This window comes from Vitis riparia, chromosome 11 (genome assembly GCF_004353265.1).
Source record: "Vitis riparia cultivar Riparia Gloire de Montpellier isolate 1030 chromosome 11, EGFV_Vit.rip_1.0, whole genome shotgun sequence".
Classification (NCBI taxonomy): domain Eukaryota; kingdom Viridiplantae; phylum Streptophyta; class Magnoliopsida; order Vitales; family Vitaceae; genus Vitis; species Vitis riparia.
This window is the reverse complement of record NC_048441.1, coordinates 6,644,617-6,658,490: the sequence shown is the minus strand read 5'-3', so window position 1 is coordinate 6,658,490 and position 13,874 is coordinate 6,644,617. Positions and strand designations below refer to the sequence as shown.

Genomic DNA, 13,874 nt, shown 5'->3' with positions numbered 1-13,874 from the left:
CTAGTACACACAAGCGGTCAGCAAATAACACTCAAACATAAAAGAGAAAAATAAAGAACAATGCGAAATGGAAGAGAATAGAGGATACGAAGGAAACTTACCTGACAAGTATTTCCAAATGAGTTTCTCTTTTCCTCGGATCACTTGAAAATTCTACCCTTACGCTTATAGAAAGTAGCGAAAGGAGTAGAGATCAAATGTAAAAAGGAGAATAAGAAAATTAACTCTCAAGACACAATATCTTTGAAATGAAATTAAATTATGCTGATACGAAACTAAAAAAATGAGGAATTGACAACGCAACATCAAGATAAAAAACAAACAAAGAAATTAACGGATTCAAAAATAATTTTCTAGTACACACATACAGTAGATGTATAACACGAAAACATAAAAGATAAAAATGAAAAACAGTGCAAAATTTGAGAGAATAGAGAATACGGAGGAAACTTATCCAAGAACCAATTCCTAATAAACTTCTATTCACCACGGGAAACCTTAAAATTCTACCCTTACGCTTAAAGCAAGATAGAGAAAAGAGTAGATATCAAATGTAAAAACTAGAGATCAAATGTAAAAACGAGAATTAGAAAATTAACTCTTAAGGCTTAATATGGTTGAAATTTTGCTGATACGAAACTAAACAAATGAGGAATAGACAACGCAACATCAAGATAAAAAAGAAACAAAGAAATTATTGGATTCAATATTAATTTTCTAGAACACACATATAGTAGACATATAACACGAAAACATAAAAGATAAATAAGAATAACAACGCAAAATTTGAGAGAATAGGGAATATGGAGAAAACTTATCGAAGAACTAATTCCCAATAAACTTCTCTTGACCAGGGGAAACCTAAAAATTCTACCCTTACGCTTAAAGCAAGGTAGAGAAAGGAGTAGAGATCAAATTTTAAAACCACAATTTACTTGAAAGTAAATAAAATTATTTTGATAAGAAACTAAAGAAATGAGAAATAGAAAACACAACATAGAAAATTCATTATCTACAAGATACACGCAGTGAACAAATAACACTCAAATATAAAAGAGAAGAATGAAGAACAATGTGAAATGGTGGAGAATAGGGAATACGGAGAAAACTTACTTGACAAATATTTCCAAACAAACTACTCTTTTCCTTAGGAAACCTAAAAAATTCTACCATTACGCTTATATATTGTAGCGAAAAGAGTAGAGATCAAAAGTAAAAACGAGAATAAGAAAATTAATTCTTAAGGCGCAATATAGTTGAAAGGAAATCAAATCATGCAAATACGAAACTAAAGAAATGAGAAATACACAACGCAAGATCAAGATAAAAAACAACCAAAGAAAATTAATTCTTAAGGCGCAATATAGTTGAATCCGTTAATTTCTTTGTTTGTTTTTTATCTTGATCTTGCGTTGTCTATTCCTCATTTCTTTTGTTTCGTATCTGCATAATTTGATTTTCTTTCAACGATATTGTGCCTTAAGAGTTGATTTTCTTAGTCTCGTTTTTACATTTGATCTCTACTCCTTTCGCTACATTCTATAAGCGTAATGGTAGAATTTTCAAATTTCCCGAGGAAAAGAGAAGTTTGTTTGGAAATACTTGTCAGGTAAGTTTTCTTCGTATCCCCTATTCTCCTCCATTTCGCATTGTTCTTCATTCTTTTCTTTTTTGTTTGAGTGTTATTTGTTGACTTCGTGTATGTAGTAGACAATGAATTTTCAATTCTTTGATTTCATTGTTTTTTTTATAGCTCTATGTTGTGTTTTCTATTACTCATTTCTTTACTTTCTTATCAAAATAATTTTATTTTCTTTAAAGTACATTGTGGTTTTACAATTTGATTTTTACTCTTTCTCTACCTTGCTTTAAGAGTAAGGGTAGAATTTTCAGGTTTCCCGTGGTCAAGAGAAGTTTATTGGGAATTAGTTATTCGATAAGTTTCCTCTATATTCCCTATTACCTCAAATTTTGCACGGTTCTTCATATTTATATTTTATGTTTTCATGTTATATGCCTACTGTATGTGTGTATTAGAAAATTAATTTTCAATCCGTTAATTTCATTGCTTGTTTTTTTATCTTGATGTTGCGTTGTCTATTCCTCATTTCCTTAGTTTCGTATATGCATAATTTGATTTCCTTTCAACGATATTGTGCCTTAAGTTTTATATTTCTTAGTCTCGTTTTTACATTTGATTTCTACTCCTTTCCCTACCTTCTATAAGCGTAAGGGCAGAATTTTCAAGTTTCCCGAGGAAAAGAGAAGCTTATTTGGAAATACTTGTCAGGTAAGTTTCCTCCGTATCCCTTATTCTCTTCCATTTCGCATTGTTCTTTGTTCTTCTCTTTTATGTTTGAGTGTTATTTGTTGACCGCATGTATGTAGTGGAGAATTAATTTTCAATCCTTTGATTTCTTTGTTTGTTTTTAAAAGCTTGATGTTGTGCTTTCTATTGCTCATATCTTTAGTTTCGTATCCGAATAATTTTATTTACTCTCAAGGACATTGTGGTTTTAACATTTGATCTCTTCTCCTTTCTCTACCTTGCTTTAAGCAAAAGGGTAGAATTGTCAGGCTTCTCGTGGTCAAGACAAGTTTATTGGGAATTAGTTATTCGATAAGTTTCTTCCATATTCCCTATTCTCTCAAATTTTGCACTATTCTTCATATTAATCTCTTATGTTTTTGTGTTATATGCCTACTGTATGTGTGTAATAGAATATTAATTTTCAATCCATTAATTTCTTTCCTTGTTTTTTTATCTTGATGTTGCGTTGTCTATTCCTCATTTTTTTTGTTTCGTATATACATAATTTGATTTCCTTTCAACGATATTGTGCCTTAATTTTTATATTTCTTAGTCTTGTTTCTACATTTGATTTCCACTCATTTCGCTACCTTCTATAAGCGTAAGGGTAGAATTATCAGGTTTCCCGAGGAAAAGAGAAGCTTATTTGGAAATACTTGTCAGGTAACTTTCCTCCGTATCCCATATTCTCTTCCATTTCGCATTGTTCTTTATTCTTCTATTTTATGTTTAAGTGTTATTTGTTGACCGCATTTATGTAGTAGAGAATTAATTTTCAATCCTTTGATTTCTTTGTTTGTTTTTAAAAGCTTGATGTTGTGTTTTCTATTGCTCAAATCTTTAGTTTCGTATCCGAATAATTTTATTTACTCTCAAGGACATTGTGGTTTTAACATTTGATCTCTACTCTTTTCTCTACCTTGCTTTAAGCATAAGGATAGAATTTTCAGGTTTCCCGTGCTAAAGAGAAGTTTATTGGGAATTAGTTCTTGGATAAGTTTCCTCCGTATTCCCTATTCTCTCAAATTTTGCATTGTCTACTGTATGAGTGTACGAGAAAATTACTTTTGAACCCATTAAAAAAACAACGAAAGGTTAAAGAACTAATTCCCAATAAACTTCTCTTTACCACGGGAAACCTGAAAATTCTACCTTTACGCTTAAAGCAAGGTAGAGAAAGGAGTAGATATCAAATGTTAAAACCACAATGTCCTTGAGAGTAAATCAAATTATTCTGATACGAAACTAAAGAAATAAGGAATAGAAAACACAACATCAAGCTTTTAAAGAAAAACAAACAAATCAACGGATTGAAAATTAATTTTCTACTACACACAAGCAGTCAACAAATAACACTCAAACATAAAAGAGAGTAATGAAGAACAATGCAAAGCGGAGGAGAATAAGGGATACAGAGGAAACTTACCTGACAAGTATTTCCCCATAAACTTCTCTTTACCTCGAGAAACTTGAAAATTCTACCCTTACGCTTATAGAAGGTAGCAAAAGGTGTAGAGATCAAATGTAAAAACGAGAATAAGGAAGTTAACTCTTAAGGCTCAATATGGTTGAAAGGAAATCAAAATCTGCTGATACGAAACTAAAGAAATGAGGAATAGACAATGCAACATCAAGATAAAAAACAAACAAAGAAATTAATGGATTCAATATTAATTTTCTAGAACACACATATAGTAGACATATAACACGAAAACATAAAAAATAAATAAGAAGAACAACGCAAAATTTGAGAGAATAGGGAATATGGAGAAAACTTCTCTTGACTAGGAGAAACCTGAAAATTCTACCATTACGCCTACAGCAAGGTAGAGATCAAATTTTAAAACCACAATGTACTTGAAAGTAAATAAAAAATTTTTGATAAGAAACTAAAGAAATGAGAAATAGAAAACACAACATAAAACTCTAAAAAAAACAATGAAATCAAAGGATTGAAAATTCATTATCTACTACACACATGCGATCAACAAATAATACTCAAACATAAAAGAGAAGAATAAAGAACAATGCAAAATGGTGGAGAATAGGAGATACGAAGAAAACTTACTCGACAAGTATTTCCAAACAAACTACTCTTTTCTTCCGGAAACCTAAAAATTCTACTTTCACGCTTACCTGACAAGTATGTGTGTACTAGAAAATTAATTTTGAATCCGTTAATTTCTTTGTTTGTTTTTTATCTTGATCTTGCGTTGTCCATTCCTCATTTCTTTAGTTTTGTACCTGCATAATTTGATTTTCTTTCAACGAAATTGCGTCTTAAGAGTTAATTTTCTTATTCACATTTTTACATTTGATCTCTACTCCTTTTGCTACATTCTATAAGCGTAAGGGTAGAATTTTCAGGTTTCCCGAGGAAAAGAAAAGTTTGTTTGAAAATACTTGTCAGGTAAGTTTTCTCCGTATCCCCTATTCTCCTCCATTTCGCATTGTTCTTAATTCTTCTCTTTTATGTTTGAGTGTTATTTGTTCACTGCGTGTCTCTTGTAGAGAATTAATTTTCAATCCTTTGATTTCATTGTTTTTTTTTTATAGCTCTATGTTGTGTTTTCTATTACCCATTTATTTAGTTTCATATCAAAATAATTTTAGTTACTTTCAAGTACATTGTGGCTTTAAAATTTGATATCTACTCCTTTCTCTACCTCGCTTTAAGCGTAAGGGTAGAATTTTCAGGTTTCCCCTGGTCAAGAGAAGTTTATAGGGAATTAGTTGTTCGATAAGTTTCCTCCATATTCACTATTCTCTCAAATTTTGCGTTGTTCTTCTTATTTATCTTTTATGTTTCCGTGTTATATATCTACTATATGTGTGTTCTAGAAAATTAATATTGAATCCGTTAATTTCTTTGTTTGTTTTTTATCTTGATGTTGCATTGTCTATTCCTCATTTCGTTAGTTTCGTATTAGCAGAATTTGATTTCCATTCAACCTTATTGAGCCTTAAGAGTTAATTTTCTTATTCTCGTTTTTACATTTGATCTCTACAGCTTTCGCTACCTTTTATAAGCCTAAGGGTAGAATTTTCAAGTTTCTCAAGGTAAAGAGAAGTTTATGGGGAAATACTTGTTAGGTAAGTTTCCTCTGTATCCCCTATTCTCCTCCATTTTGCATTGTTCTTCATTGTTCTCTTTTATGTTTGAGTGTTATTTGTTGACCGCTTGTGTGTAGTAGAGAATTAATTTTCAATCCTTTGATTTGTTTGTTTTTTTTTTAAAGCTTGATGTTGTGTTTTCTATTCCTCATTTCTCTAGTTTCGTATCAGAATAATTTTATTTACTCTCAAGGACATTATGGTTTTAACATTTGATATCTACTTCTTTCTCTAACTTGCTTTAAGCATAAGGGTAGAATTTTCAGGTTTCCCGTGGTAAAAAAGAAGTTTATTGGGAATTAGTTCTTTAACCTTTCTTTTTTTTTTAACGGGTTCAAAAGTAATTTTCTCGTACACTCATACAGTAGACAGTGCAAAATTTGAGAGAATAGGGAATACGAAGGAAACTTATCCAAGACCTAATTCCCAATAAACTTCTCTTTACCACGAGAAACCTGAAAATTCTGCCCTTATGCTTAAAGCAACGTAGAGAAAGGAGTAGAGATCAAATGTTAAAACCACAATGTCCTTGAGAGTAAATCAAATTATTTGGATATGAAACTAAAGAAATGAGGAATAGAAAACACAACATCAAGCTTTAAAAAAAATAATAAAGAAATCAAAGGATTGAAAATTAATTCTCTACTACACACAAGCGGTTAACAAATAACACTCAAACATAAAAGAGAATAATGAAGAACAATGCAAAATGGAGGAGAATAGGGGATACGGAGGAAACTTACCTCACAAGTATTTCCCCATAAACTTCTCTTTACCTCGAGAAACTTGAAAATTCTACCCTTACGCTTATAGAAGGTAGCGAAAGGTGTAGAGATCAAATGTAAAAACGAGAATAAGAAAATTAACTCTTAAGGCTCAATAAGGTTGAAAGGAAGTCAAATTATGCTGATACGAAACTAACTAAATGAGGAATAGACAATGCAACATCAAGATAAAAAACAAACAAAGAAATTAACGGATTCATATTAATTTTCTAGAACACACATATAGTAGACATATAACACGAAAACATAAAAGATATATAAGAAGAACAACGCAAAATTTGATAGAATAGGGAATATAGAGAAAACTTATCGAAGAACTAATTCTCAATAAACTTCTCTTGACTAGGGGAAACCTGAAAATTCTACCCTTACGCCTAAAGCAAAGTAGACAAAGGAGTAGAGATCAAATTTTAAAACCACAATGTACTTGAAAGTAACTAAAATTATTTTGATACGAAACTAAATAAATGAGTAATAGAAAACACAAGATAGAGCTAGAAAAAAAAAAACAATGAAATCAATGGATTGAAAATTAATTCTCTACAAGAGACACGCAGTGAACAAATAACACTCAAACATAAAAGAGAAGAATTAAGAACAATGCGAAATGGAGGAGAATAGGGGATACGGAGAAAACTTACATGACAAGTATTTTCAAACAAACTTCTCTTTTCCTCGGGAAACCTGAAAATTCTACCCTTAAGCTTATAGAATGTAGCAAAAGGAGTAGAGATCAAATGTAAAAATGAGAATAAGAAAATTAACTCTTAAGACACAATATCGTTGAAAGAAAATCAAATTATGCAGGTACAAAACTAAAGAAATGAGGAATAGACAACGCAAGATCATGATAAAAAACGAACAAAGAAATTAACGGATTCAAAATTAATTTTCTAGTACACACATACTTGTCAGGTAACCGTGAAAGTAGAATTTTCAGGTTTCCGGAGGAAAAGAGTAGTTTGTTTGGAAATACTTGTCGAGTAAGTTTTCTTCGTATCTCCTATTCTCCACCATTTTGCATTGTTCTTTATTCTTCTCTTTTATGTTTTGAGTGTTATTTGTTTACTGTGTGTATCTAATAGATAATGAATTTTCAATCCTTTGATTTCATTGTTTTTTTTAGAGCTCTATGTTGTGTTTTCTATTTCTCATTTATTTAGTTTCTTATCAAAAAAATTTTATTTACTTTCAAGTACATTGTGGTTTTAAAATTTGATCTCTACTCCTTTGTCTACTTTGCTTTAGGCGTAAGGGTAGAATTTTCAGGTTTCCCCTAGTCAAGAGAAGTTTATTGAGAATTAGTTCTTCGATAAGTTTTCTCTATATTCCCTATTCTATCAAATTTTGCGTTGTTCTTCTTATATATCTTTTATGTTTTCGTGTTATATGTCTACTATATGTGTGTTCTAGAAAATTAATAATGAATCCGTTAATTTCTTTGTTTGTTTTTTATCTTGATGTTGCATTGTCTATTCCTCATTTAGTTAGTTTCGTATCAGCATAATTTGACTTCCTTTCAACCTTATTGAGCCTTAAGAGTTAATTTTCTTATTCTCGTTTTTACATTTGATCTCTACACCTTTCGCTACCTTCTATAAGCGTAAGGGTAGAATTTTCAAGTTTCTCGAGGTAAAGAGAAGTTTATGGGGAAATACTTGTCAGGTAAGTTTCCTCTGTATCCCCTATTCTCCTCCATTTTGCATTGTTCTTCATTATTCTCTTTTATGTTTGAGTGTTATTTGTTAACCGCTTGTGTGTAGTAGAGAATTAATTTTCAATCCTTTGATTTATTTATTTATTTTTTTTTTAAAGCTTGATGTTGTGTTTTCTATTCCTCATTTCTTTAGTTTCGTATCAGAATAATTTTCTTTACTCTCAAGGACATTGTGGTTTTAACATTTGATCTCTACTCCTTTCTCTACCTTGCTTTAAGCATAAGGGTAGAATTTTCAGGTTTCTCGTGGTAAAGAGAAGTTTATTGGGAATTAGGTCTTGGATAAGTTTCCTTCGTATTCCCTATTCTCTCAAATTTTGCACTGTCTACTGTATGAGTGTACTAGAAAATTACTTTTGAACTCGTTAAAAAAACAAAGAAAGGTTAAAGAACTAATTCCCAATAAACTTCTTTTTTACCACGGGAAACCTGAAAATTCTACCCTTATACTTAAAGCAAGTTAGAGAAAGGAGTAGATATCAAATGTTAAAACCACAATGTCCTTGAGAGTAAATAAAATTATTCTAATACGAAACTATAGAAATGAGGAATAGAAAACACAACATCAAGCTTTTAAAAAAAAAAACAAACAAATCAAAGGATTGAAAATTAATTCTCTACTACACACAAGCGGTCAACAAATAACAGTCAAACATAAAAGAGAATAATGAAGAACAATGCAAAATGGAGGAGAATAGGGGATACGGAGGAAACTTACCTCACAAGTATTTCCCCATAAACTTCTCTTTACCTCGAGAAACTTGAAAATTCTACCCTTACGCTTATAGAAGGTAGCAAAAGGTGTAGAGATCAAATGTAAAAACGAGAATAAGAAAATTAACTCTTAAGGCTCAATAAGGTTGAAAGGAAATCAAATTATGCTGATACGAAAATAACGAAATGAGGAATAGACAATGCAACATCAAGATAAAAAACAAACAAAGAAATTAACGGATTCAATATTAATTTTATAGAACACACATAAAGTAGACATATAACACGAAAACATTAAAGATAAATAAGAAGAAGAACGCAAAATTTGAGAGAATAGGGAATATAGAGAAAACTTATGCAAGAACTAATTCCCAATAAACTTCTCTTGACTAAGGGAAACCTGAAAATTCTACCCTTACGCCTAAAGCAAAGTAGAGAAAGGAGTAGAGATCAAATTTTAAAACCACAATGTACTTGAAAGTAAATAAAATTTTTTTGATAAGAAACGAAATAAATGAGAAATAGAAAACACAACATAGAGCTCTAAAAAAAACAATGAAATCAAAGGATTGAAAATTCATTATCTACTAGATACACGCAGTGAACAAATAACACTCAAACATAAAAGAGAAGAATAAAGAACAATGCGAAATGGAGGAGAATAGGGGATACAGAGAAAACTTACCTGACAAGTATTTTCAAACAAACTTCTCTTTTCCTCGGGAAACCTGAAAATTCTACCCTTACGCTTATAGAATGTAGCAAAAGGAGTAGAGATCAAATGTAAAAATGAGAATTAGAAAATTAACTCTTAAGACACAATATCGTTGAAAGAAAATCAAATTATGCAGGTACAAAACTAAAGAAATGAGGAATAGACAACGCAAGATCAAGATAAAAAACAAACAAAAAAATTAACGGATTCAAAATTAATTTTCTAGTATACACATACTTGTCAAGTAACCGTGAAAGTAGAATTTTCAAGTTTCCGGAGGAAAAGAGTAGTTTGTTTGGAAATACTTGTCGAGTAAGTTTTCTTCGTATCTCCTATTCTCCACCATTTTGCATTGTTCTTTATTCTTCTCTTTTATGTTTTGAGTGTTATTTGTTCACTGCGTGTATCTAGTAGATAATGAATTTTCAATCCTTTGATTTCATTGTTTTTTTTAGAGCTCTATGTTGTGTTTTCTATTTCTCATTTATTTAGTTTCTTATCAAAAAAATTTTATTTACTTTCAAGTACATTGTGGTTTTAAAATTTGATCTCTACTCCTTTCTCTACTTTGCTTTAGGCGTAAGGGTAGAATTTTCAGGTTTCCCCTAGTCAAGAGAAGTTTATTGGGAATTAGTTCTTCGATAAGTTTTCTCTATATTCCCTATTCTCTCAAATTTTGCGTTGTTCTTCTTATTTATCTTTTATGTTTTCGTGTTATATGTCTACTATATGTGTGTTCTAGAAAATTAATATTGAATCCGTTAATTTCTTTGTTTGTTTTTTATCTTGATGTTGCATTGTCTATTTTCATTTCGTTAGTTTCGTATCAGCAGAATTTGATTTCCTTTCAACCTTATTGAGCCTTAAGAGTTAATTTTCTTATTCTCGTTTTTACGTTTGATCGCTACACCTTTCGCTACCTTCTATAAGCGTAAACGTAGAATTTTCAAGTTTCTCGAGATAAAGAGAAGTTTATGGGGAAATACTTGTCAGGTAAGTTTCCTCCGTATCCCCTATTCTCCTCCATTTTGCATTGTTCTTCATTATTCTCTTTTATGTTTGAGTGTTATTTGTTAATCGCTTGTGTGTATTAGAGAATTAATTTTCAATCCTTTGATTTCTTTATTTTTTTTTTTTATAAAGCTTGATGTTGTGTTTTCTATTCCTCAGTTCTTTAGTTTCGTATCCAAATAATTTAATTTACTCTCAAGGACATTGTGGTTTTAACATTTAATTTCTACTCCTTTCTCTACCTTGCTTTAAGCATAAGGGTAGAATTTTCAGGTTTCTCGTGGTAAAGAGAAGTTTATTGGGAATTAGGTCTTGGATAAGTTTCCTTCGTATTCCCTATTCTCTCAAATTTTGCACTATCTACTGTATGAGTGTACGAGAAAATTACTTTTGAACCCGTTAAAAAAACAAAAAAAGGTTAAAGAAATAATTCCCAATAAACTTCTTTTTGACCACGGGAAACCTGAAAATTCTACCCTTATGCTTAAAGCAAGTTAGAGAAAGGAGTAGATATCAAATGTTAAAACCACAATGTCCTTGAGAGTAAATCAAATTATTCTGATACGAAACTAAAGAAATGAGGAATAGAAAACACAACATCAAGCTTTTAAAAAAAAAACAAACAAATCAAAGGATTGAAAATTAATTCTCTACTACACACAAGCGGTCAACAAATAACACTCAAACATAAAAGAGAATAATGAAGAACAATGCAAAATGGAGGAGAATAGGGGATACGGAGGAAACTTACCTAACAAGTATTTCCCCATAAACTTCTCTTTACCTTGAGAAACTTGAAAATTCTACCCTTACGCTTATAGAAGGTAGCGAAAGGTGTAGAGATCAAATGTAAGAATGAGAATAAGAAAATTAACTCTTAAGGCTCAATAAGGTTGAAAGGAAATCAAATTCTGCTAATACGAAACTAACGGAATGAGGAATAGACAATGCAACATCAAGATAAAAAACAAACAAAGAAATTAACGGATTCAATATTAATTTTCTAGAACACACATATAGTAGACATATAACACGAAAACATAAAAGATAAATAAGAAGAACAACGCAAAATTTGAGAGAATAGGGAATATAGAGAAAACTTATCGAAGAACTAGTTCCCAATAAACTTCTCTTGACTAGGGGAAACCTGAAAATTCTACCCTTACGCCTAAAGCAAAGTAGAGAAAGGAGTAGAGATCAAATTTTAAAACCACAATGTACTTGAAAGTAAATAAAATTGTTTTGATAAGAAACTAAATAAATGAGAAATAGAAAACACAACATAGAGCTCTAAAAAAAACAATGAAATCAAAAGATTGAAAATTCATTATCTACTAGATACACGCAGTGAACAAATAACACTCAAAACATAAAAGAGAAGAATAAAGAACAATGCAAAATGGTGGAGAATAGGAGATACGAAGAAAATTTACTCGACAAGTATTTCCAAACAAACTACTCTTTTCCTCCGAAAACCTGAAAATTCTACTTTCACGGTTACCTGACAAGTATGTGCGTACTAGAAAATTAATTTTGAATCCGTTAATTTCTTTGTTTGTTTTTTATCTTGATCTTGCGTTGTCTATTCCTCATTTCTTTAGTTTTGTACCTACATAATTTGATTTTCTTTCAACGATATTGTGTCTTAAGAGTTAATTTTCTTATTCTCATTTTTACATTTGATCTCGACTCCTTTCGCTACATTCTATAAGCATAAAGGTAGAATTTTCAGGTTTCCCGAGGAAAAGAGAAGTTTGTTTGGAAATACTTATCAGGTATGTTTTCTTCGTATCCCCTATTCTCCTTCATTTCGCATTGTTCTTCATTCTTCTCTTTTTTGTTTGAGTGTTATTTGTTGACATCGTGTATGTAGTAGACAATGAATTTTCAATCCTTTGATTTCATTGTTTTTTTTTATAGCTCTATGTTATGTTTTCTATTACTCATTTCTTTAGTTTCTTATCAAAATAATTTTATTTACTTTCGAGGACATTGTGGTTTTAACATTTGATCTCTAATCCTTTCTATACCTTACTTTAAGCGTAAAGGTAGAATTTTCAGGTTTCCCGTGGTGAAGGAAAGTTTATTGGGAATTAGTTCTTGGATAAGGTTCCTCTGTATTCCCTGTTCTCTCAAATTTTGCACCGTTTTTCATATTTATCTTGTATGTTTTCATGTTATATGTCTACTGTATGTGTGTACTAGAAAATTAATTTTGAATCCGATAATGTCTTTGTTTATTTTTTATCTTTATGTTGTGTTGTCTGTTCCTCATTTCTTTAGTTTCATATCAACATAATTTGATTTCCTTTCAACGATATTGTGCATTAAGAGTTAATTTTCTTAATCTCGTTTTTACATTTGATCTCTACTCCTTTCGCTACATTCTATAAGCATAAAGGTAGAATTTTCAGGTTTCCCAAGGAAATGAGAAGTTTTTTTGGAAATACTTGTTAGGTAAGTTTCCTCTGTATCCCCTATTCTCCTCCATTTCGCATTGTTTTTCATTATTTTCTTTTATATTTGAGTGTTATTTGTTGACTGCATGTATGTAATAGAGAATGAATTTTCAATCCTTTGATTTCATTGTTTTTTTTTAGAGCTCTATGTTATGATTTCTATTATTCATTTCTTTAGTTTCGTATCAAATTAATTTTATTTACTCTCAAGGATATTGATGTTTTAACATTTATTATCTACTCCTTTCTCTACCTTGCTTTAAGCGTAAGGGTAGAATTTTCAGGTTTCCCAAGGTGAAGAGAAGTTTATTGGGAATAGTTATTGGATAAGTTTCCTCAGTATTCCTTATTCTCTCAAATTTTGCGTTGTTCTTCATTTTTATCCTGTCAGATTCTTCCGTATCCCCTATTCTCCTCAATTTGGCATTGTTGTTCATTCTTCTCTTTTATGTTTGAGTGTTATTTGTTGACCGCATGTATGTAGTAGAGAATTAATTTTCAATCCTTTAATTTCTTTGTTTGTTTTTAAAAGCTTGATGTTGTGTTCTCTAATGGTCATTTCTTTAGTTTCGTATCCGAATAATTTTATTTACTTTCAAGGACATTGTGGTTTTAACATTTGATCTCTTCTCCTTTCTCTACTTTGCTTTAAGCATAAGGGTAGAATTTTCAGGTTTCGCGTGGTCAAGAGAAGTTTATTGAAAATTAATTCTTCAATAAGTTTCCTCTCTATTCCCTATTCTCTCAAATTTTGTACTGTTTTTCATATTTATCTTTTATGTTTTCGTGTTATATGTCTATTATATGTGTGTACTAGAAATTTAATTTATGAATCCGTTTATTTCTTTGTTTGATTTTTATCTTGATCTTGCATTGTGTATTCCTCATTTATTTAGTTTCGTATCTGCATAATTTGATTTCCTTTAACCGGTATTGTGCCTTAAGAGTTAATTTTCTTATTCTCGTTTTTACATTTGCTATCTACTCCTTTCGCTACCTTCTATAAGCGTAAGGTTAGCATTCTTAGGTTTCCCGAGGAAAAGAGAAG

At 30.6% G+C, this 13,874-nt stretch overlaps 1 long non-coding RNA gene across 1 annotated transcript; it reads right to left on the bottom strand.

The window, feature by feature from the left end:
- Positions 1-518: 518 nt before the first annotated feature.
- Positions 519-4,209, bottom strand: LOC117925082. Its single transcript, XR_004652938.1, has 2 exons — positions 4,107-4,209; positions 519-861 (listed from the first exon to the last, which is right to left on the bottom strand). It is a non-coding gene; the product is annotated as an uncharacterized LOC117925082 (long non-coding RNA).
- Positions 4,210-13,874: the final 9,665 nt, after the last annotated feature.